Raw genomic sequence first — 25,315 nt, 5'->3', positions numbered from 1 at the left:
CACACAGAAACACAAACATGCACACTTGTGCATGAGTGTGTGCTTAAAAAACAACTCATAAAAGTTCAGTTCAGTTGCTCAGTCATGTCTGACTCTTTGTGACCCCATGAATCACAGCAACACCAGGCCTCCCTGTCCATCACCAATTCCCGGGATCCACCCAAACCCATGTCCATTGAGTCTGTGATGCCATCCACCCATCTCATCCTCTGTTGTCCCCTTCTCCTCCTGCCCTCAATCTTTTCCAGCATCAGGGTCTTTTCAAAATGAGTCAGCTCTTCGTATCAGGTGGCCAAAGTACTGGAGGTTCAGCTTCAGCATCAGTCCTTCCAATCAATACTCAGGACTGATTTCCTTCAGGATGGACTGGTTGGATCTCCTTGCAATCCAAGGGACTCTCAAGAGGCTTCCCCAACACCACAGTTCAAAAGCATCAATTCTTTGGTGCTCAGCTTTCTTCACAGTCCAACTCTCACATCCATACATGACCACTGGAAAAACCATAGCCTTGACTAGACAGACCTTTGTTGACAAAGTAATGTCTCTGCTTTTCAATATGCTGTCTAGGTTGGTCATAACTTTCCTTCCAAGGACTTTGGAGCTGAGAAAAATAAGAGCAGCCACTGTTTCCCCACTTGTAAAAGACTTTTGGACAAATAACTTTCAATTTTCATATCATTTGACTGAATAAACAATTTATTTCTGGGGATATGGATTCTTAGACAGTAATTCAAAGATTAAAAAGTTATATTCTTCAAGATATCCACTTCATCCTCATGTATAATAACAAAATTTGGCAGCTATCCAAATGGCCAACAATTGAAAACGTAAATTTTATTGACTTTGTTCAGTGTATATTTTGCCAGCCATAAAATAAAATTGTTGAGAATATAAAGCAAAATTTTAAAAATATTTAAACTAAAATGTTAAGTGATGAGAAAGCGAGAATGATAAGATTTTCCAATTCCTCAAAAGTCACTGTTTAATAATTGTCCCACAGAGGCATCTTATACAGCATATCCAGGGCCACATTTCCACCTCAAAATTGCTCTTGTTTCTGTATTTCTTGTTTTGTTGAACTTTATCACTATAAATAACAAACTGAGAATCTAGACACTTTGGGTTTAACTTTAAGGTTTCCTTCTCTGACAACAGCTACTATCTCCATTCTCCATTTCTGGAACCTATCTCCTATAGTCTAGTCCTCACCACTCTGACTTGCCAACTAAACTAGGCTCCTTGATGTTCTATCTGTCCACCTTCAAGTTCTCCCTTCTGTAACAAATATATTCTACTAAAACTGAAGAGCAATCATGTCAGTTATCTTCTTAAAAAACTCTCTTCATGAGATAAATGATGAAAATATGAACTTGTATATTTTTCCTCCAGATGTCAAGTGAAAAATTTAAGAGTGGAAAGAGAGTTTGGGTCTTTTGGTAACAATAATAATGGGTTTATTAAATTAGGATCAGTTGTGATATTGAAGGCATAGGGCATAACTGCCTGTGTAGAAGCTTTGACAGCCTAGTCCATGTAATCTCATTTTTTAAAATGGAAGTTACAAAATCTAATATGTGGGTGATTATATTTGAATGCACATAAAGGTATCAGAGAAGGCAATGGCACCCCACTCTAGTACTCTTGCCTGGAAAATCCCATGGGTGGAGGAGCCTGGTAGGCTGCAGTCCACGGGGTTGCTAAGAGTCGGACATGACTGAGCGACTTCACTTTCACTTTTCACTTTCATGCATTGGAGAAGAAAATGGCAACCCACTCCAGTGTTCTTGCCTGAAGAATCCCAGGGACGGGGGAGCCTGGTGGGCTGCTGTCTATGGGGTCGCACAGAGTCAGACACGACTGAAGTGATTTAGCAGCAGTAGCAGTAGAGATAGATATGAGAACATACGTACGAGTTTATTAACAAAAGATGTAGGGAAAATTGTTTTTAAATTTGTATACCTAATTATTGAGTCAATAGTTATGATAAACATGTGAAGATTTATTATTATTGTTGTTATTACTATTATTTATTTAACAAATATTTTAAATAAATAGAGCCAAGCGTATAAGAAAACACGTAGAGTACTGGTGACATTATGTTACTGAATTAAGTGTGAGTGGGAAGAGAAATGCTTACTTACATTTCACATTACCCAGTTCAATTCTCTGGGCCAGAAATGATAAAAGGATTTAGGGCAAATGCTCTGTACAGAATAGACAATGTACATTTGGCTGGACTGTAATTTAAATTACAGTGATTTTTTCTTAAACACCTAGTAGTTGCCAGACAGAGTAGGACAGTTAATAACTTAAAATTTTTTTTAATTGGTATTAATCTGTGACCTATGTTAAAGTAAAGGATAATTTCAAACATGTTGCATTTCCTCATTTTTAACATAAGAGACAAAGTCTTGAGAGACTTTGCTCAGCAATGGGTAGAAGGAGTTAGGTGTGGAAGCTTGTGAATTGAGGCAAATAAGATAATCTCAACAACCTTCAATCCTCCTTGAGAGTGACAGAAAGAGTAAAAGACTCTTTAGATTGTACCTAAATTCACATAAACAGAGCTTGAACATCTGCTCCTAGGGAGGCTACAAGCAAAAATTGATTGGGTGCACAGTTATCATTTGAATCTGCATAAGGATTAAAACATTTAATCAATAGGTATTGAATAAGTAATTTGTACATGGTCTGCTAAAGGAGAAATATGTTGCTGGCATATTCTTTTAGAAAGGTTAAGTCTTTCTCAACCACTTTCAAGAACAATTAAAATTTTAATTAACAGAATCCTACTTTATTTGGCAAGAATTTTAAGCATTCTCTTAGGAAAACTGTTCCATTTACCATTTATTGCTGGGCCTGTTTGGCAAGCACCAGGGAGAAAAGAAGCAGAAAATCAAATTGCTTTCAGAAAGATGCATCATTCCACTTTTCTTGATTCTTTACACTAGAATTTTTCTTTTGCTTCAATTATTTTTGTTCTTTTGATGACCTAAAATATACAGTATGGGGTATTGAGTATAAATGCATAATTAATATGAAATAAATTTTCATTATGATTTTCATTTCATGGTTGATATAATTCTGTGTTTTGCTCAAGTTCTACATATTATATTATGTTTTTTTTTCTACCTCTTGATATTTTTTAACAAGACTGATAGGAATGAACTAAAAGATGAAATTAGTAAGCAAGGAATAATTATATAGAGCTGAAAATATGCAGAGATAAATTTGGTGACTCCATAATAGATAATTCACAAATCTAAATATTTGTTTATCTAAAGATTTCTCAACACCCACCAACCATGTAATTTCTAATTTTTTTTTTTTTAATGTGACATGTGTCTTGCAGGATCCTAGTTCCCCAACCAGGGATCTAACCCAAGCTCCCTACCCATGCTCCCGACCCAAGCCCCCTACCCATGCTCCCTGCAGTGTAATGCAGAGTCTTAACCAGTGGATCACCAGGAAAGTCTCAATTTTTTTTTTTTGGTCTTTATTCTCTACTCTCCATTATTTGAATCAGTTGAGACTCAGTCAAGAATCTACTCCTCAAGAATAGAGGAGGTTCAGGCAGTAAAGAATCCTCCTGCAATGAGGGAGACCTGTGTTTGATCCCTGGGTTAGGAAGATCCCCTGGAAGAGGGCAGGACAACCCACTCCAGTATTCTTGCTTGGAGAATTCCCATGGACAGAGGAGCCTGGCGGGCTACAGTCCATGGAATTGCAAAGAGTCGGACACAACTGAAGCAACTTAGCATATAGCACATAGTTCTTCTATCCAGGATAGAGAAGGGCTTTCCTCTATTCAAATGTCCTGGTAGACTAGGTATCTCTCCTCCCATCTCCAATAGTATCATCTGTGTACTTTCACTGTACTCTCTGGCAATGTGTGGTGATATTGATTTATTTTTTGTTTTTCTTGCATTTTCTAAGTTTTTATGAATTATTTATGGAGACAATTCAATTAAAGATTATTCATACTTTATCACATATTTATTTACAATGAATTATTTATGGAGACAATTCAATTAAAATTATTCATACTTTATCACATATTTATTTACAATTTACATATCCATTTACAATGGATACGTGATACTATATCACATATCCATTTTTGTTCTTCATTTATTTGTGCATTTCTGGTACCATTTTCCATTTTCCTTCTGTCTGAAGACATCTCTCAGTGTTGGGTCTTTACTGTGGATCTAGCTGGCAAATATTTTCTCAATTTGTGTTTGCATTGGAGTTTCTTCAGTTTGCTGTCACTCTTAAAGAATATTTTTTCTGGGTATAGAATGTGAAGGCAGTTGTTTCGTTTTGATGCTTTCCCCTCAGTACATTAAAGATATCAATCTGTGATCTCCAGGTTTTCTGTATTTATCTTGTAAAGTCAGCTTTCAGTCTTGTTGCTGCCCTTTTGATGGTGAGATGCCCTGTTTATTTGGCTATTTTTAAGATTTTTTTTTAGGAAGATTTTTTTTTTCCCTCTCTCTTCAGTTTCCTTAGTTAGTTGTACTTTTGCATCTAAGTGACTTTTCTTTATACTGTTTCTGGTTTCAAACTTCTATTGGTAGATTGATGTCATCCATTGGTTGTAGAATTTTTGATGCCATTATCTCTTCAAAAATTGCATTTTCCTTGTTCTATATCTCTTCCTTTCTGTGACTAAAATTGCACTGTGGTACAACTTAGAATATTTGTGTATCACCCATACTTTTTCTTCATGCTTAAATCTGGATATAGTCTATGAGTTTATATAGTCCAACTAATTAATCTTTCTGCCATGTCAGTTCTTCATCTTAATTACTATATATTTTAAGTTCTAGGAATTTAATTTTCTTCTTTTCTATTGATTCAAGTTCTCTGGTGAGAATGTCAATCTTGTCATGTATATTTTATACCATCTTAATTAGTTATTTTTAAAGATCAAGGCTGATAACTTCAGTATCTTTGTCTTTTGTAACTTTTTCTATGATATTTTCCTTTAGTCCCATTCATAGGTATACCTGGCAAGTTTTGCTTAAATTCCAGAAATTTGTATGAAAAATTGGAGTCACTCTGGATGATGTCACCTCTCTGCAGAGAGGATTTACCCAGTCCTCTGGTAGGATGCAGAGGAGCAGAGGAGCTCAATCCAATCAGAGGCTAAATTCACCCTGTGCTGTGTTGCAGTCTGTAATGATGGTTCTGTCTCTGATTTCCCTAAGGTTTAATTGCCTAGAGTTTCCAACTAAATGTCTGAGTTTTTAAAAATGTTTTCTCATTTCTAGGACCTAACATGTAATTTTGACTCCCAAACAATGTGGCATGTTCAAAATGTCTTGTGGGGAAAACTGATGCCAAATGTTGGGCTTGTTTGTTTGAGTTTACCATATCTCTGGGATTATCCAGGCTGCCACAGCACTACTAATCTCATATGTTTGTCTTCCTGGCTCTGGGAGTTGTCTCAAACTCTGCTGTCTTCTCTACACCTTAGTAGAAACTCTGCCTGGATGTTGACCTCATGCTCTCTTCCTGAGAAGAAAGAGGCGGGCTGAAAATTGAGATAATCTCAATTAACTTTTTCTTAGGCCATATGCTTCACAATTTCTAATGTATTCCAACAAGTTTTAACGATTTTATATGTGTTTCTTACTTTTACGTTGTTGTTTGGAATATTAGTTGAGTACAAACTATTTCATCATAACCAAAGCAAAAGTCAGTCATCTGCATTTTTAAAACATATTCTGCATTTTTAATATGGAGAATGTAACCATTTCTATATTTTAGATTATTTTTCCAGGCTTGTCTAAGAATTTACAAAGTATATTCTTTTTTATTCATCAATCTCTTGTTCACTGACTTACAAAGCTGAGCAGCTGACTTAATGAAATTCTGACTGCATGGTGTTTGTTGACAACTCTCTCCTATCTAGCTTAGCTAGGTTACCTTTAGTCATCAGCTCTTTGTATTATATATATGAATTGTTTTATATGTCGGTTTTGGTTATTTTTTGGGAGGGCTCCTTTATCATTTATTGTTACCTGCTGCTGCTGCTGCTAACTCGCTTCAGTTGTGTCCGACTCTGTGCAACCCCATAGACGGCAGCCCACCAGGCTCCCCCATCCCTGGGATTATCCAGGCAAGAACACTGGAGTGGGTTGCCATTTCCTTTTCCAATGCATGAAAGGGAAAAGTGAAAGTGAAGTTGCTCAGTCGTGTCCAACTCTTCGCAACCCCATGGACTGCAGCCTACCAGGCTCCTCCGTCCATGGGATTTTCTAGGCAAGAACACTGGAGTGGGGTGCCATCGCCTTCTCCATTATTATTACATAGTAGAGGTTATATTTTGGTGATATAATTTTCCCTGTTAATCTGCTTTCTTTATTTGAATACTGTTATAGATGCATGGAGTATATATATTTGAAAAAATGGATTGCTCCTTTTATTTTTCAGGAGTTTTCTTTCATATTTTAGAAGTATAAATTTATTTAGAAGTATTAATTTTAGGATAGGTATTCCAAGCTCTTTATGTCCCTCTTTTGCTGTATATATATATATATACACACTACTTGGGATTTTTTTTTCATCAGAACTATAATGAATAAAAGTAAAAGGATTCATTCACAAACTCCTAGTATTGATATGTTTATAGTACTAAATATTGCCTTTCAGGTATATTGTTTTGATATTACTTATTGAAGAGATCAAAATGCCAACATCTGCTGGATCATTGAAAAAGCAAGAGAGTTCCAGAAAAACATCTATTTCTGCTTTACTGACTATGCCAAAACCTTTGACTGTGTGGAACCCAATAAACTGGAAAATTCTGAAAGAGATGGGAATACCAGACCACCTGACCTGCCTCTTGAGAAACCTGTATGCAGGTCGGGAAGCAACAGTTAGAATGGGACATAGAACAACAGACTGGTTCCAAATAGGAAAAGGAGTACATCAAGGCTATATATTGTCACCCTACTTATTTAACTTATATGCAGAGTACATCATGAGAAATGCTGGGCTGGAGGAAGCACAAGCTGGAATCAAGATTGCTGGGAGAAATATCAATAACCTCAGATATGCAGGTGACACCACCCTTATGGCAGAAAGTGAAGAGGAACTAAAAAGCCTCTTGATGAAAGTGAAAGAGGAGAGTGAAAAAGTTGGCTTAAAGCTCAACATTCAGAAAACGAAGATCATGGCATCTGGTCCCATCACTTCATGGGAAATAGATGGGGAAACAGTGGAAACTGTGGCAGACTTTATTTTTTGGGGCTCCAAAATCACTGCAGATGGAGACTTCAGCCATGAAATTAAAAGACGTTTACTCCTTAGAGGGAAAGTTATAACCAACCTAGACAGTATATTACAGAGATATTACTTTGCCAACAAAGGTCTGTCTAGTCAAGGCTATGGTTTTTCCTGTGGTCATGTATGGATGTGAGAGTTGGACTATAAAGAAAGCTGAGCACAGAAGAATTGATGCTTTTGAACTGTGGAATTGAAGAAGACTCTATAGAGTCCTTTGGACTGCAAGGAGATCCAACGAGTCCATCTTAAAGGAGATCAGTCCTGGGTGTTCATTGGAAAGACTGATGTTGAAGCTGAAACTCCAGTACTTTGGCCGCCTGATGTGAAGAGCTGACTCATTTGAAAAGACCCTGATGCTGGGAAAGATTGAGGGCAGGAGGAGAAGGGGATGGCAGAGGATGAGATGGTCGGATGGCATCACAGATTCAATGGACATGGGTTTGGGTGGATTCCGGGAGTTGGTGATGGACAGGGAGGCCTGGCATGCTGCGGTTCATGGAGTCCCAGAGAGTTGTACATGACTGAGCAACTGAACTGAATTGAAAGGAATTGTAGATTTCAAAGTAGTATGGTATTTGATTTTCTATTGGCTATACATATTTGTTTTTATTCCTATATATCCTTTGCTATTATTAATGGAATTTCTTTGGCATTGCATTTTGTGAGTTGCAATAAAGCTCTTTATTGAATGGTTTAAAAATTCTCATACCTTATCTGACAATTTGCTTTCTACTTTGGTTTTAATCCTCATTATTTTTTAAATGTACTTAAGTTTTGGTTCTTGTTTTTAAATTAAGCTATGGAATGATGCTGGTTGGAACTAACAGTAACTTAAGGATGTTCAATCAGATACAAGAAAGTAATGCCACTCTCATCTCTTCCTATTTAATAACTTTGTACTCCTGTTTCAGACCCTATTTTTCGAGCCAAGTGAAAGTGAAAGTTACTCAGTCGTGTCTGACTCTGCAACCCCATGCACTGTAAGCCTGCCAGGCTCCTCTGTCCATGGAATTCTCCAGGCAAGAAAACTGGAGTGGGTAGCCATTTCTTTCTCCAGGGAATCTTCCTGACTCATTGAATGAACCCTGGTCTCCTGCATTACAGGAGGATTCTTTAATATCTGAGTCACCAAGGAAGCCCTTTTGAGCCAAAATATCTCCCAAATAACTTGAACATTAAGTATAATGGTTGTTGATATTTTGTCATATTCCTTAAGTAATCACAGATATACTCTTCAGATTCTAATTAAACAATTATTTTTCTCAGCAGTAAGTATTCAATTGGGTTAAATGATACCTTATGTCTTTCAACAGATCTTCATATTATGAATAATTTTATTAAGCTACTTGATGTGATGATCTATTTATTAAATATTTTAACATTTTCTTTAAGCTTTTATTCATCACATAAAAGGGACATGGCACTGGTGACTTTTAAATATACTACTGAATGTTGCTTTCTATTTTTTGTTTAACTTTAACATTTTGTGCCTAAAAATATCTGTCTGTAAATTCCTTTTTAGTGCTACCCTTGTTAGCTCCTAGAATTGAATATGCTCGCTATATGCACAGAATTGAATAGATACTGAGCTATTTCTATATTCTTGAAAATCTTATACTGTATCTGTAACTAGTTATTTGAGAGTTTTTATAGATAAAACCATCTGAACACAGAGCAAGTTTTGTAAGATACTCCCTTGACAATTTTCTCAATTTCTTTCATTGTTATTTGGACTTATTCAAATTTTCTGCTTTTTTTGAGGCAACTTTGGTAATTTCTAGTTCACAGGAACTATCCATTTTATTGAAAATTTTATCTTAGTGCCATATGGAACAATGTTTTTTAAAATTTTCCATTACAAAGAAATGGTTTATTTCAGTTGTCATCATTTTGTCTTTAATCTTGTTGTTTGTCACATTTTTCCCTTTGGGCATTATGTTGATTAAACAAAACAAAACAAACTAAAACAGAAAAATATGTTCTTAATTTTGACCAAAGAACTTGATATTAAGATAGGAAGCAACATATTATTGTCAGCTACCTTAGTGAACTGCAATGTTAATAGGTTCTTCTTCTTTTTATTTTTAATGATATGGAGCTGCGAGTTAGATTCTTGTATTTAGCATTTCTCACTCTTCCTGATTCCCATTAGGTAGAATATTTGGAGAATAAAAATCTCCTAGGGTGCTAATTTAGGAAATATGAAAAAATCAGCAGAACTAAGGGTGATTCATGCAACCATTGGAGTTTTACACCACCTGTACACAATGACTAAAGAACGCATTAGAGTCCCTGTTCTAAGATGTTCTTTCTGCCATCAAAAATATGTTCCTTTTAATGCGTATTTGTGCGTCCCAAGTGTTTCTCTGTCCTGTCCCTGTTTCTAATCTTTCTTGTTGCTTTTCATCCACTGTGGCATCTCTACTCTACCTCACTCATTCTGGCCCATCTTTATCCTTCTCTGCCCTCTCTCCATCTCTGTAGTCAGTTCAATTTGCTTTGCTGGCTACATGTCTTGAATTTCCCTTAAATTAGAGCTGAACTATCAGTAAATTTAACTAAGACTTCTCACTGAGGCTAAATAGTGTATGTTGAGGGGAGATTAGTTTGAACATTCACATTTGCTTAATTCTGTATTTTCAATGTGGTGAGTTGGTAAAAGCATTCCAAATAACTGACATGTGTTATTCCCCTTGATGTATTTCTAGGAATTTTTTAATGTATAATGAAGAATGGGAAGGCAAAGAATGGAATTTATCGTCTGGAAGTCTCACCTTAGAATTTAGACTTCATCAGGAAAGATGCTCTTTATCCCATTAGTATTCTAAAGCCCTTCCTCTCTCAATGTCAAAAGATATAAACTCAATGGAGAGGTGGAGACACATCTGCCATGGAATTTTCCAGGTAAGAATACTGGAGTTTGTTGCCATTTTCTTCTCTAGGGAACCTTTCCGACCCAAGGATTCAACACTTATCTCTTGCATTTCCTGCATTGGTAGGGCAGATTCTGTACCACTGGGCCACCTGGAATCCCAGTGGAAGATTATTATGGTTCAATAGAATATATATTGGTTTAAATTTAAATAGAAGGTGCAGGGAAAGCTTCTGAGGCTGTTTTATGTCTAAAAATAAAAGTATTTATCAAAGCATAGAGGGAAAATAACACTGCAGACAGAAATACTGGTATTAAAGGCATTGGTGACCAGAGTAGACAATGGAGGCAATTAATAAAGAGCAGTTTGAGATGATGGAAGACAAGAGATCATGAAGAAGAGATTGCAGACGAGCATTATAACCTCACTTTGTTATCCCAGAAAGCTATCAAGTTGAGACCACACCCCTGATAAAATCATGTTAGCAGTTAAATGAAACAAATAAATATAAAATACAATACAAGCATAAGCACAATCCACACCTTTAATAAATGTTACCAGACTCTACCCAATTAAGTCTAACTCTAGAGATATTTGCTGTAATTAAGCAAAGGATGAACATTGCAGTTATTTTAGCAGCTTCTTTCTTCCAAGAATACTGTAATAAACACCACAGGATTTTCCAGGCAATGATGTGCAGAAAGAATCCAGAGAGCCCACAAGAAATTAAAAAATGGATGACTTGAGGCTGATAAGAAGTTATGCCAAAGGCCTGGAACTTTAGTTGTTGTCATTTCAAGTGGGAATTATGTGTAAGATGAAGAAGGGAAAAAGCCTAGTTTTCTGTTATGACACTTAATTTTCTCTAAATATTTGTTTAACTTATTTAAAATGAAACTTTCTTTGTGCTCCAGTATATTTATGTTGGGTAACACAATTAAATGTAAAGTAGAATAAAGCTCTTAATGATGCAACCGAAACAGAGATCAGCTAAGGCTTTTTCTCTTAATTTTGGTAGACATGTATCCTTTTGAGAATCTGATAAGTTTTGGACCCTGTTTTGTAAAAATGTGCAAATACAACCTCAGAGATTTCACTGACATTCTGAAGCCCAATCATGTATAGCCAAAATAATAACTGCTTTTTAAAGGTAGCAAAAGAAAGTATTTGTGAGTTTCTAACTCCATAAATTTGCTATTTGAGACCATTAAAGTTGACTCTGAGGTTTTTAAATACTGAATTAAAAAAGGGAATGCATTTAATCCAGTGTCAGTGCTATTTGAAGATTCTTATTAACAGCATAAAGATTAATTTAGCTGATCTATGCTGGGAAAGATTGAAGGCTGGAAGAGTAAGGGAAATCAGAAGATGAGATGGTTGGATGGCGTCACCGACTCGATGGACATGAGTTTGAGCAGCTCCAGGAGTTGGTGACAGACAGGGAAGCTGGCTGTGCTGCAGTCCATGGGATCACAGTCAGAATGGCTGAGCGACTAAACTGAACTGAATTGATCATATGCCAGATGATCTAGGCTTTTTCCCTTCTTCATCTTACACATAATTCCCACTTGAAATGACAACAACTAAAGTTCCAGGCCTTTGGCATAACTTCTTATCAGCCTCAAGTCATCCATTTTTTAATTTCTTGTGGGCTCTCTGGATTCTTTCTGCACATCATTGCCTGGAAAATATGCCAGAAAACAGTGTGACTTCCATGCCTTCTGAACAGGGAACAGAATAAGCCCTAGGAATCCATGTGTTTTCTTCTTCCTCACTCATTTAAAAACCAGTCCTTGGTTGATACATGAGGGCTCAGATATCAGACTGAGTGCCTAAGTTGAGAGACCAAACACTAGTCGGCTTTTTTATTTACTTGGGGCTTAGGACTCCCTCTTAGGAGACTAAGCTCTTTTCCTGAACCCCTACCTCAAGAGTAAGGGTTGATATCTCTCTTTTTGGGCTTCTTGAAGACATCCATTCAATCCTCTAAAATTAAGCATGTGTGTGTATTTGCTTCAGTCGTGACCGACTCTGCGACCCTATGGACTGTAGCCTGCCAGGCTCCTCTGTCCACAGGATTCTCCAGGCAAGAACACTGGGGTGGATTGACATGCTCTCCTCCAGGGGATCTTCCCAACCCAAGGATCAAACCCACATCTGTTATGTATCCTGCATTGGCAGGCAGGTTCTTTGCTACTAGCACCACTTGGGAAGCCCCAAATTAAGCATATAACTATAACAAGAACAAAAAGTAATATTTATGGTCAGAACTGCTTTCATCAGTTCAATGAGAGACTATTCTTCAGATCTTGGTAATTCTCTCAAAGCTGAATTAATATCTTGCCTATAGTCATGTTTTAGTTAAATAATTAGTTAGCAATTGAGTGCAAGGATATCTGAGGCATAAATATAATGCAGACCAGTACTTCCAGTGTAACGGCTCCAAGGATAATAGCTCCACAGTCTAGGTAGAATAAAATCATAATCTCTAGTTGAGTTTTAAAATGTTAGTATTTATTCATTGAGTGGCATGGTACTGGGATCAATCCTCTGCTTTTATCCAAGTAGAGATTTTGTCAGTGGCCTCAATTAAAAGTGAATATCACAAACAAAGTTTCTGCCATGCACTGTGAATTAAAGCACAAAAAATCCAGAAATTTTGTTAGAAATAGCAAGACACATAAACACTAAGAGAGCTTCTATTGATGAAGAAGTCTCTGGTGAGCAAAGGAGGCACCAATAATTCCAGGAAGCAAGTAATGACTAAAACTCACTTAAGGGAAAGTTTTCTGATGGATGATAGATTTTCTTATTACAGCCATTATTTTCTTATTGATGAAGATTTCCTTACACAAATGGGCTAAATTGTAACAGCAAACGGTCAGAGAAACATCAGCCTATCTTTTATCAACACAGTATTGTGTTAAACCATCTTTATTATTTGATAAAAATAATATCTAAGCAAATCAGTACAGAGATAACTAATGTTTTTAAGCTTGTACTATGTAATAGGAACCTATTGTGTATGATGGTTAATACGATAACTACAGTAGGTAGGTCTCTTTTTTGGGGGGGGCAGAATTAGGAGATATTTATTTAAATAGATTTTGGAAATGCTAGGAATCTATTAAGAATTTTTCTTTGTTGGAATAAATTGTTGTATTTGTTCAGTGTTCTCAATTATAACAGTCTTTATGCTCTGTCTTATGAAATTTTAGTCCTAAATAAAAAGGAAATATTTCTAATCCTGACAGAGGAAAGGAGTTTTAGTGAGATATTCTAACTTATCTATAATCAGAAAAGCTTTGTAACATTTGCTGGTTCTCAAAAACTCAGGGTTAGTTTCCTCAAACACCAATATTGGAGAAAATAATTTTTATTTTATAGACACAGAAGCTACAGCTTGGAAGCTAGCCTAATGTGGAATCATGGAACTTGTATTTGTAAAGACAAAATTTCCTGGATGTAAATTTAATTAAGGACTTAATCTATGTTTTCCAAGAAAAGAAAAACTATTTTCAGAGGATAGGAAGGACCAGAAGACAAGAAGAGCTTAGGCAGAGCATAGAATTGGCTAGACAATACACTGGCAATTGGAACAAATTATAGGAATGCACAATATCCATTTATGGAACCAGAAAGACACAATAAGGAAAATATTGGAAGTTGTCTGTCAGTGACTCAAGGTATATATTTGGAGTTAAGACTGTCTATTAAAGAGGAAGAACTGAACTATACAATTTATAGCACTGAGGCAGAATTAGGGAAAGAGCAAGAGAAAAAAATGATTGATGACTACTGGAGAAGATGATCAAGAAGAAAGCAGGAAGGAGGAACTCCTAAGGTGATATTACACGGCACAAAAGTAGTTTATGGTCTTGGACGATTAGCAGATGCCCTTCAATGCAATCTGTGAATCTGTCTGCTAAGCAGAGTTTCTGAAAAGAAAGGATGGACCAATCATTTTTAGAAATATATGTAAACAGATTATATATACAGTGCCTTATTCTTTCTGTAGAGGACATTTAGCATGAATAGGTATTTACAAAATTTATTTTTAAGTTCAGATCAGATCAGTCACTCAGTCATGTCCGACTCTTTGAGACTCAATGAATCTCAGCACGCCAGGCCTCCCTGTCTATCACCAACTCCTGGAGTTCACTGAGACTCACGTACATTGGGTCAGTGATGCCATAAAGCCATCTCATCCTCTGTTGTCCCCTTCTCCTCTTGCCCCCAATCCCTCCCAGCATCAGAGTCTCTTCCAATGAGTCAACTCTTCGCATGAGGTGGCCAAAGTACTGGAGTTTCAGCTTTAGCATCATTCCTTCCAAAGAAATCCCAGGGCTGATCTCCTTCAGAATGGACTGGTTGGATCTCTGTGCAGTCCAAGGGACTCTCAAGCGTCTTCTCCAACACCACAGTTCAAAAGCATCAATTCTTCGGCGCTCAGCCTTCTTCACAGTCCAACTGTCACATCCATACATGACCACAGGAAAAACCATGGCCTTGACTAGACGAACCTTTGTTGGCAAAGTAATGTCTCTGCTTTTGAATATGCACCACTTTAAAGCTGTTTGCTTTAAAAATAAAATCATCATCCTTGATTGCTTGTGACAGCTATCACAGGTAACATACATATATTAAACTGCTATTTCTATAAAAATATAAATTGAAGGAAAATAGATTTTCAATATAAGGGAATATATTTAAAAGATGAAATTCATATAAAAACAATGCCTGGCAGCAGTCAAAGTAATGCCCTGCAGAGGCTATCCCACCTGAAAATATGTCAGCTATCAGAGTTCCTAATATAAGGTCTGACATGTATGTACTCAATGAATATTACTTGATTAAACAAGTTAATTGAGGAAGAGGATGCCAATATTCTTTAAAGTCGTAGTAAATGAAAAACCTTAGGTAAATAAGCCATCTTTATTGCTTTCAGTAATAAACTAAATTTGACAAAGCCTTCCTCCATGGCACATGTTTAAACATTCTAGTAGTCTATATCATATATATGTTCACAGTTGGCATGTTTCAATTTCTCAATTTATTGGAATGAAATTAATGCCACTTAGAAGATACTGAATTCAATATTCTTTTTGACTTGTAATAATTCAAGGGAACAAAGTCCTTCTATGAAATATTACCCAGAGAAAGAGGAGGCAAAGTGTCTTCCTTGTCTCTGCTCACTTATGTTATTGCCATTAATTTTTCTGAATTTTGTGATAGGCTTTCTAAATATCAGAATGAATTAAAGACCCTTGCCTTGATTCCCTCCACTTTATATAGCTGATATAGCTAAGTAAAAATTTAGTAAAAAATTAGTGGTTGCATACTACTTTTGAGAGGACATTTTACTAAAAACCATTGTGTACTCTTGATTCAGAAACTGCCTCCTGAGAATTTATTTAATGACTATCATAGAGAGAACAGATATTAAGTATTAGAGTATACTAATTGTATAATAGTATAATAATTGATAATAGTTAAAATGGATAAATATGAAATGCCTCTAAGGTGGCCTGATAAAAATTAAATTGAGTGTGTTTAAAGATAGATACATTACTGTATATAATGTAATGTATAATATACATTATATATAATATATTATAAATATCATAAATATAACATATAATATATTATAAATATAATATATAATATAACAATACATATAATCTATCATATATAATATAGACATATACATTACTGTATATAATGTAATGTATAATATACATTATATATATAATATATAATGTATAATATACATTATACTGTATATAATGTATATGTGTGTATATACACACATATATACATACACACATATATATGTACATGAAAGTGAAAGTGTTAGTTGCTCTTTTGTATCCAACTCTTTGCAACCCCATGGACTGTAACCTGTCAGTCTTCTCTGTCTATGGAATTTTTCAGGCAAGAATACTGGAGTGGGTTGCCATTTCCTTCTCCATGGGATCTTCCTGACCCAGGAATTTAACTCAGGTCTCCCAGCATTGAAGGCAGAGTCTTTACCATCTGAGCCACCAGGGAAGAGCAACCATTAAAAATGGTGTATAATGGTGGTTCTGTGTATTAATGAATAGTGTCATTATATATGGAGACCTTTTAAACTATAAATTTTTGTGGATAAATATGTATGCCTTTTTTTTCCAAAAGAGGAACACAGATACATCATTTATAAAATCAAGTTATCAAAGGGTAACATGGTCAAATGTATAAGAGCAATTTATCATATTGAAAAATATACACAATACAATATTAAAAAATACAGGTTTACAAAGTTTAAAAAATCAGATACCTTGTTTGTAGAAAAACTACATATGTACATGTGTACAAATATAAACACAGAGAATAATATATATGCTACAAATTGTTAGCAGTGGCTTTCCTTTCTTTTTTCCTTTTGTTTCCTTGTATTTTTCAATACATTCTTGGTCTGAAAAAAATATATATATGACAGAAACCAAAACAATGACAATTTTAATATATGTAAGGATTCATGAGAGAGAGATTAAGAAAGAAAATATCGTAGTAAATTAAGAATAACAAATGTACTTTTCTAATCCACTCCTTTCTATCAAACTGCTTGACCCTCACTAACATGCCATGTCCTTTCATGCTTTCATGATTTGGCATTCAGTAGTTCTTTCTCCTTATCAAGTTTAAGTGAAGGTGACGTCACTCAATCGTGTCCAACTCTTTGCGACCCCATGGAATGTAGCCTACCATGCTCCTCCATCCATGGGATTTTCCAGGCAAGAGTGCTAGAGTGGATTGCCATTTCCTTCTCCAGAGGATCTTCCCGACCCAGGGATTGAACCTGGGTCTACCACATTGTAGGCAGACGCTTTACTGTCTGAGCTACCAGGGAAGATTATCAAGCTTAACCTCCAAGGAAATGTCTACCTTCAATATTCTCAATGTGTGGAATATAGTAAATGTTTAATATAGATATATTATTGGCTTCGGTGGAGAAGTGGATGAGCTAGTCTGTTCATGCATTGAATATGGCAAGATGGGTAGAATTGAGTTGACACAAAAAAGTAGGAAGACGTTTGACAATGAGATAACTTGAGTCAATCAGGATTAATACTGTTTTCAAGTCAGTAAAAAAAGAAAAAAGGAGATTCTTATAGGGGATTTGGTGTTGAAAAACTTGTAAGAAAACAGTTGGACAGAGAATATGGAGAGACCTACGGAAAAAAAAAAAAAAAAAGCTTAAAATTCTAGAGAAATTTGACCATATCTGGAAAAACCTCCAACCAGTGTATATCATGGAATTAAGAACAATGTGAGAAGCTTTCCTTTGAAGGAATTCAGCAGGAAATGAATCACCTTCTCACATTCAACTTTATATTATTCCACATGTTTATTTTGTTAAATCTCAGGAATTTTAATAATTCTTCTACTATCTGGCAGTGTCTTTAATGTTTCTTGTAATGTTGCAACCAACTGATATCCTTATATATATACCCACACCCTACACTCACAAACCCATTCCTACATCAGCCCTTTTTTATGTGGCAGAAGGCAATTTTATTTAATCATGGCTGTGATTGATAGTTACACATTCACAATTGATTGCTTCAATACCTGCTCATAATCCTACAATATTAAAGAGAATCCCTTAACATTTACTCTTGATGTTCTTTAGAAAGCAAATATATTTCTGTTCCTGAATAAAACAGTGAGTATTAAAGATTTAGATAAATTACACTGACTGCTGCCAGTGGTGTTCCCTGCAGTGAATTAAAAAAATACATTTAACATGAAAACAAGGAACAGATGTTATTTTCACAGTCATTGTTCAAATGGCTCCAGTGAGCTGCATTTTCCCCTAGTGCTCCCTTGACTTCTAGAGAGGATGACTTATGGGGTTTTTATGTCTTGAAAGAAATAGGGTGGCAATGGTGATGATAATTAAACTCATAATCATAATTTAAACTATCTTTCTGAAGTTGTCACAATTCAGCAAAATACAAAGAGACAGCTTAGACTTGAGAGCTCTAGATTGGCAAAATTCTTCCCCTAATGCTGTGCTGTGCTTAGTCATGAGTCTGACTCATCGTGACCCCATGAACTGTAGCCTGCCAGTCTCATCTGTCCATGGGGATTCTCCAAGCAAGAATACTGGAGTGGGTTGCCATTCCCTCCTCCAGGGGATCTTCCTGACCTAGGAATCAAGCAGGTGTCTCCTGCACTGCAGGCACATTCTTTACAAGCAGAGCTACCAGGGAAGCTCTCTTCCTCTAATATTGTGGCACAAAGCCATGAGAATTTACATGTCATATTATTAAGGAGAATCAAGAGGCATTGTGCTGCTTTACATTCCATTATAGTCCATTTAGGATAAGTGATGAGAAGAGTCTTGGAAAAAACCACTCCATCTCTTCAGATTTAATCTAGGATGTAAAAATCCACTGCACTGGATAGATTGTCTTTCAATAGACCAGACTTGAGGATGTGATGAATGATTTCTCCTTAACATCAAAATAGCACAGACACATACTATTGAGACGATCTCACTCCATATGTACAGTGTGATCTAAATAGTGACACTTTTACCAGATATCCACCCTTGTTGGTTTCAAGGAACATCAGCATATAAGGAGAAAGTCTTTTAATTAGTTTAATAACAAATACATGCATGCTAAGCCGCTTCAGTCGTGTCTGACTCTTTGGGTCCCTATGGAACATAGTAGCCCACCAGCCTCCTCTGTAATAGGTGAAAGATTATATGTGGGTTTGATAAATAAGGATTTTTTTCCCCCAGAATAGACCTTTTCTCATGTTATATATTAGACATAAAGTGGTTGTTAAGTGAGAACTAAACATTTTTAAAAAATGGTGTAGTTGAAAGAAAATAGAAAATACTCTTTAGGTCTAGACACATGGGATTTGAGTTATAATTTGCCATCTGAGTGCTAAATGGTTTCAGGAGATTCAAAGCCTCATTTTCTCATCTATAAATTTGTGTAAAAATATATAACTTCTAGAGCTGATACAAAGATATAATTGGGTAAATTCAAATATAACTTAAACAAAAGAGTGTATTCTTTTCCTGCTTTTGTCTGTCTATTGCTTTACTAAGCATAACCTTCTAGTGACAGCCCCTCCACTTTCAGTCAGACCTTTTCCTTTGGCTTGAAATATCTGTTTCTTACCACCTTTCTCTAGTCTCCATTTCTTCTAACTAGCTACTTCTGCTTGCTCCAGAAAGGAAAAGTACTTTTTTTCCCCCTGAACTACTAACATCCTCATTTCTGAAAACTTCCTGGATTTTGCAGTCTTGCAGATTAAGACTTATGTTATGAATGTTCCATCCATCCTTTCTCCCAGAACCTGACACAATGCCTTTCTGGTGGTGATGCTTCATATTACACCCTAATTGACTGATGACTGATTAAATGTATGATGATTAAATGAATGAATGAATGAAGTCTTTATATAAAATATCTACACCTCAAGTGCTCTCATATACATTCTTTCAAGAGGGAGGGAGTGTATTATTTTTATCTAAAATGATAAGAGCAGCTACTAATTTTTGAGCTCCTAATATGTAATGTTAATTATAATATTACATATAAAAATAAATATAATATCTTTATAAAAGCCACTCATAACAATATGTAATATGTTATGAGTGGCTTTTGTAAAGATATATATAGCAACCCTGAAAGCTGAATATTATCTTAATATCACAGAGGAGGAATGCATTCTTAGAGCAGTTAATTGACAATGCCAGTATCACACAGCTAATATTCACTAATGCTGAAGTTTGAACCGGGTTCATATCTATACTCTGTATTTCTAGATTTTATGTTAGTAACTGAAATGAAGTCCTCAAGACATTTTTTGATTAGGATATGATTCAGGGTGAGAACCAAAGCTAGAATCTAGGTCTTGTGGGAAAAAATCAATAGGAGGAAGTGAGAACAGAGTAAGAGATGGGTATTTTAATGTTAAGCTAGATGGACAACCAGAGGTTACATAAAAAAGAAAGTCAATGACTTTCTGCTAATATATCCCTCAAATCTATATCCCTTCCTATAAATATGGCTCAAGATAATTGCTCTCATTCTGAAAAGTACAGTTCTCTGAACTAAGACAGGGATATAGAAGAATATCCTTCAACTCCTCATCACTTAAGACACAGTTGGAGGAGCAGGCAAGATTTTCAGAAGTCTTTCTAGGTTTAGTTTTGCATTTACTCTCTGGTGCTGTGGGCCAAGAAAGAGCATTCATTCATATAAAGATGAATAAATCCCTGAAGAGAGGAAAACTACATGATCTCTTGCTTGGATTACTGCAATAGCCTCCAAAAACAATTTCCTGCCTGCACTCTTGCCATTTTATAATCTTTTACCCACAGGACAGCCAGAGTGTTATTTTTAAAATTTATATAATTAGATGATATCACTATTTTAATCCAAACCTCTGTGGCTTCCCATTACACCAACGAACTATTTAATAACTTTGATGCCTTTTACTGGGGCTCTTTCTTCAGCCTCTCTTCTCACCACACTCCTGGCAACAGTCTTCTCAAAGCTTATCCAACCAAAAAACTAAGATTTTCCCACTGTGGGACTTTGCTTGTGCTTTGTTTTTCATTTGGCATGTTCTCCCCACTATTCTTCATTCATATCAGCTCAAATAGTAGTTCTTCTAAAATAATATGGGTTCTTCTGTTTTACTGTCATATAGAACCACACTATTTTTTTCCAGTACTGAAAATGATTTGTAATTATATATATTCATTTGTTTAATTATATAACACTTCTCATTTAACTAAAGCCCCTGATGTCAAGGATATATATTATGTACTATATATTATTTATATTTAATGATATATGTGCCTCCCCAGTGCCTCATATGGTAAAGAATCTGCCTGCAATGCAGGAGACCCAGGTTTGATCCCTGGATCAGGAAGATTCCCTGGAGAAGGGAATGGCAACCCACTGTAGTATTCTTGCTTGGAGAATTTCATGGACAGAAGAGCTTGGTAGGCTACAGTCCATGAGATAACGAAGAGTCGGACATGATTGAGTGACTAACACACACACACAATGATATATAACCATATACTATTTATATATTATTATTGATTAAATATTATGTATTATTTACTTATAACAAAAGTTTTATATCTATAAAGCCTATCTATACCTATATCTATCAATCTACGGATCTAGAAAACCATAGTTCATGGAAGGAAGCCAAAGACTTTGTAACTATCTATAAGATGAATTAATAATTCAATAAATCAATATTCTGGCATTCAGAAAGTTTTGTTGCTTAGATGAGGTATTCTTTTCTAGGTTTTCTATGGATATACCAATTTCACAAAGAACCAGAGTTAATTGGCATTGATATCTACCTCTCCATCTCCTTTCAAGCTAATTATCACATGTCACAGCAACAAGGCTAAAGAATATCTGAAGTCTTTTAAAGAAGAAGGTGATTAAGTCCACAGTTAGATTGCTATTTATCTCATCAACAAAGTGATGTCCCAATAGGATTATTTAGCAGTTGTGAAACCAATTAAGTATAATGGCAACCCTCTTGGTATAAACACCAGGAGTTTCTCTATCAGAGGAATAAAAGCACAATGCTAAAAGGGAAGAAAGAAACAATACAACAGCAGTGTTGAAAATTTATGATGCAGGATTTCACTTTATTGACTCATCTTTCAATGTGCTGTAACCAAACTTTTATTACATCCCTTTTTTCTGTATGTCCATTAAGAATTTTAACACTATTTCTGCTATGACTGAATACATCATTTACTGAATACATATTAAATATATTAATAGTGTGCCAAGCATTGGTTATGTAATAGATCTTTAACAATATCAAACTGTGGAATATAGTCTCATAAAGAAAAGTGGCCTTAGAGAAAGTAAGATTCTGTAATTTCAATAGAGCCAGCATTTGAACTGTGCCTTCAAACCCCAGGGTTCATAATTTAATTTAATTATTCTCATGTTGAAATTTAATTAAATGCATACTTATATTTTTGTTTTAAATTCTTTAAAATAATCATTAGAGCTTATCATTTTTTGCTATCTGATAATTCCATTTGCAATATTAATATGATTTAAATTCTAAGTTCAAAATTTCATAAAATTGAAAAGTTGCAATTTACTCATATTGTTTGTAATCTAAATAATATGAGATTTTAATATATCATTTTTAATTTAAATTAAATTACAATTTAAATTACATTTGGACTTTTTCATCTGGGATATTTTATATAAATAATTGAGTGCTTAAAATAAAAATTCATTTAAAACATTTACTTGCATTAATTAATTTTAAAAGAAGTATTAATTTAAAAAGACTTGCCCCATTATCTTGCTTCATTTATTGGAATATTGACAGCTTTATTTTCACAGTGTGTATCCATATAAATATAAAATTATATTCTCCTGCTCTGTTACTCCAGAGAAGGCAATGGCACCCCACTCCAGTACTCTTGCCTGGAAAATCCCATGGATGGAGAAGCCTGGTAGGCTGCTGTCCTGGTAAGCAGCAGCTCTGTTACTCTCCACCACTACAGCTGTCTTCAGGGGATTTTTTTAACCTATAAAAATTATAATTTTTTTCTTCTTTAATGAATTTCTATTGGAAGTAAGCATAGATGAAGTGTTTACCTATTATAAAGTTGTTATACCTTTGTAAATGTTATAAAGTTCTATTTTGAAGTGTATTATGATAAGCTAAGAATGTAATATCCTGGTATAAGTGTTGATTAATACATCTTTAGCTGGCATTGGTGAAGCAGTGGTTTGAGGTCCCTCTTTCAAAAGCTGTGACTTTTGAAGGAAGGAGAAAAGAAGGTGGTAATTGGAGAGGTACCATCATTATACACAAATGTAGGATGATTAATTCAAACAATGGATGAGAAAAAGAAAATATGTTATATTGGAGCTAAAAATATGTTTTGTCAATTCTCGGAAACTATTTCACATCCTGGTAAGATTCCATTTTAAGGATTACTTAGACTAATAAATGAGTGATTAATTCTGAGGTCAGTGTTGCTAAAATCTTAATTTTGATATAACTATGTAGTGAAACAGGAGAAGGCAATGGCACCCCACTCCAGTACTCTTGCCTGGCAAATCCCATGGACGGAGGAGCCTGGTAGGCTGCAGTCCATGGGGTCGCTAAGAGTCGGGCACGACTGAGCGACTTCACTTTCACTTTTCACTTTCATGCTTGGAGAAGGAAATGGCAACCCACTCCAGCGTTCTTGCCTGGAGAATCCCAGGGATGGGGGAGCCTGGTGGGCTGCCGTCTATGGGGTCGCACAGAGTCGGACACGACTGAAGTGACTTAGCAGCAGCAGCAGCATGCAGTGAAACAACATGTCTCTCTTTCCCCCATAACAATATGATGAGACTATTTTTCAATCAGGAATCAGGCTGACTAAGTATGATAATGTGTATGAAGTCCCTGGCACAATGCTTGGCATGAAGTAGCTACTCAATAAGTATTTTCCTTTGGCCCATCTTAATTCTGTGAGTCTCACTTAAAAAACAAAAATAGTTTATCTCTAAGATCAAAGTCAGCAGCCATGATTTTAATGTAAGATATGTTTAAGAGCAAAAGAAGATACAGAAGATAAGAGGAACAATGTGAAATAATCTCACTCCATAAGCAGAAGGGTTCTATGCTACATCTATTGGTTTAAGGTACCATCTGCTGGTTTTAGATACCATGGTTAGCCATGACTCCTTATCATTTGCACCCTATTTTTACAAGGTTCAAACATACGAGAGCTAATGAATAGAAAAAAAAAATGTAGGTTGCTTTAAAAGTCTTTTTGTCCCCCTATAATATACCCTACTTTTGACTTCTGGCTTTTATTACCATATAATAACTATATAATATATTTTTCAAGTAACAGGTATGTTTGTATATATTTACAAGAAACTAAAATTCTGTTTATCCAAGAAATTTAGTAATCTTGTATTATGTGAGTAAAGTATTTGTGTTCCTAAGTTAGTATAACAGTATACTGTATACTCTTGTTTTTGAACCATCCCTTTCCCTATATATTATCATAAGCATCTTGCATTCCATATCAGTAATGGTCACTGTGCATTAATATAAAGTTAATGCATCTTAGGATCATTCTGGTTTGTGCTGTACATCATCCTAGGCAGAATTGTCAGCTTCATGCTTGCAGCTGCTCTCAATCTGTCATCATAAATGATAAATGAACATTGGAGTCTTATTTTCTATTGTACATTATCATCACTACAAGAATGCAAGACCAGCATATCTTGGCTTGCTCACGAGACCCTTTATGAAGATAAAAAACTTTACCAGAAAAACAAGGAAAGTTTATATTTCTAAGTAAATAAATAAAGCTATAAATCTGCTAAAGTTTTGGCTCAATAACATTGAAACTTATACTAAAGCTCTCTTCTTATATACAGCTCTCAATAGTTTCAATTATTTTTGATTTCCAGGATCCTTGGTCTCTGAAGTAGAACAAGCACAAATTCTCAAATGGATATTTTTAAAACTTATCAGCAAATATGAAGATATAATTTTGGATGAAACTCCCCACAGGTCCCTGCATGCTTTGTAAGTGAGATATTAAGTTCCATTTCTTGTGGATTATTTTTTTTCCAAGGATATTTGTATACTGAAGAGTCTTGGATGATAAAGATTGTACCACTTTCCAGAGCAAATGACAGGTTTGCTTACAGTTTGAGGAAATAAAGGTAAAATCTTTCTCCCTAGGCAATATTAGGAAGGCCTATTTTCCAGTATAATAACAATGTCTCCCTCTGGAGCACAGAGCAGGCATGTTGCTGCCTACTATAAAAACATGGAGTGTCCTATGTTCAGGGTTTCTCTCCTGTAATGCAGCTCACTGAGTGCACATGCATCTATCTGCATCCATCTGGGCTTTTCCTGAGAAACTTTGGGAAAGGATGAAAGTATGTTGTAACACATGGTGTTTGTGGCTCCATAAAAAATAAAGTCTTTGTCTCTGACTCTGGACTCTTATTTCTTCTGCCAGTTTCTTCTATGAAATTTTGACAGGTTATCTTCTTAGGTTACAATAGGTTAGAATCAAGACTTCACAATTCTTAACAACATGTGTAAGG

The sequence above is a fragment of the Bos grunniens genome, chromosome 1, assembly GCF_055505025.1.
Source record: "Bos grunniens cultivar Pamir isolate PY7600 chromosome 1, Bosgru_T2T1.0, whole genome shotgun sequence".
Lineage (NCBI taxonomy): Eukaryota > Metazoa > Chordata > Mammalia > Artiodactyla > Bovidae > Bos > Bos grunniens.
Note: the sequence above shows the minus strand (reverse complement) of the source record.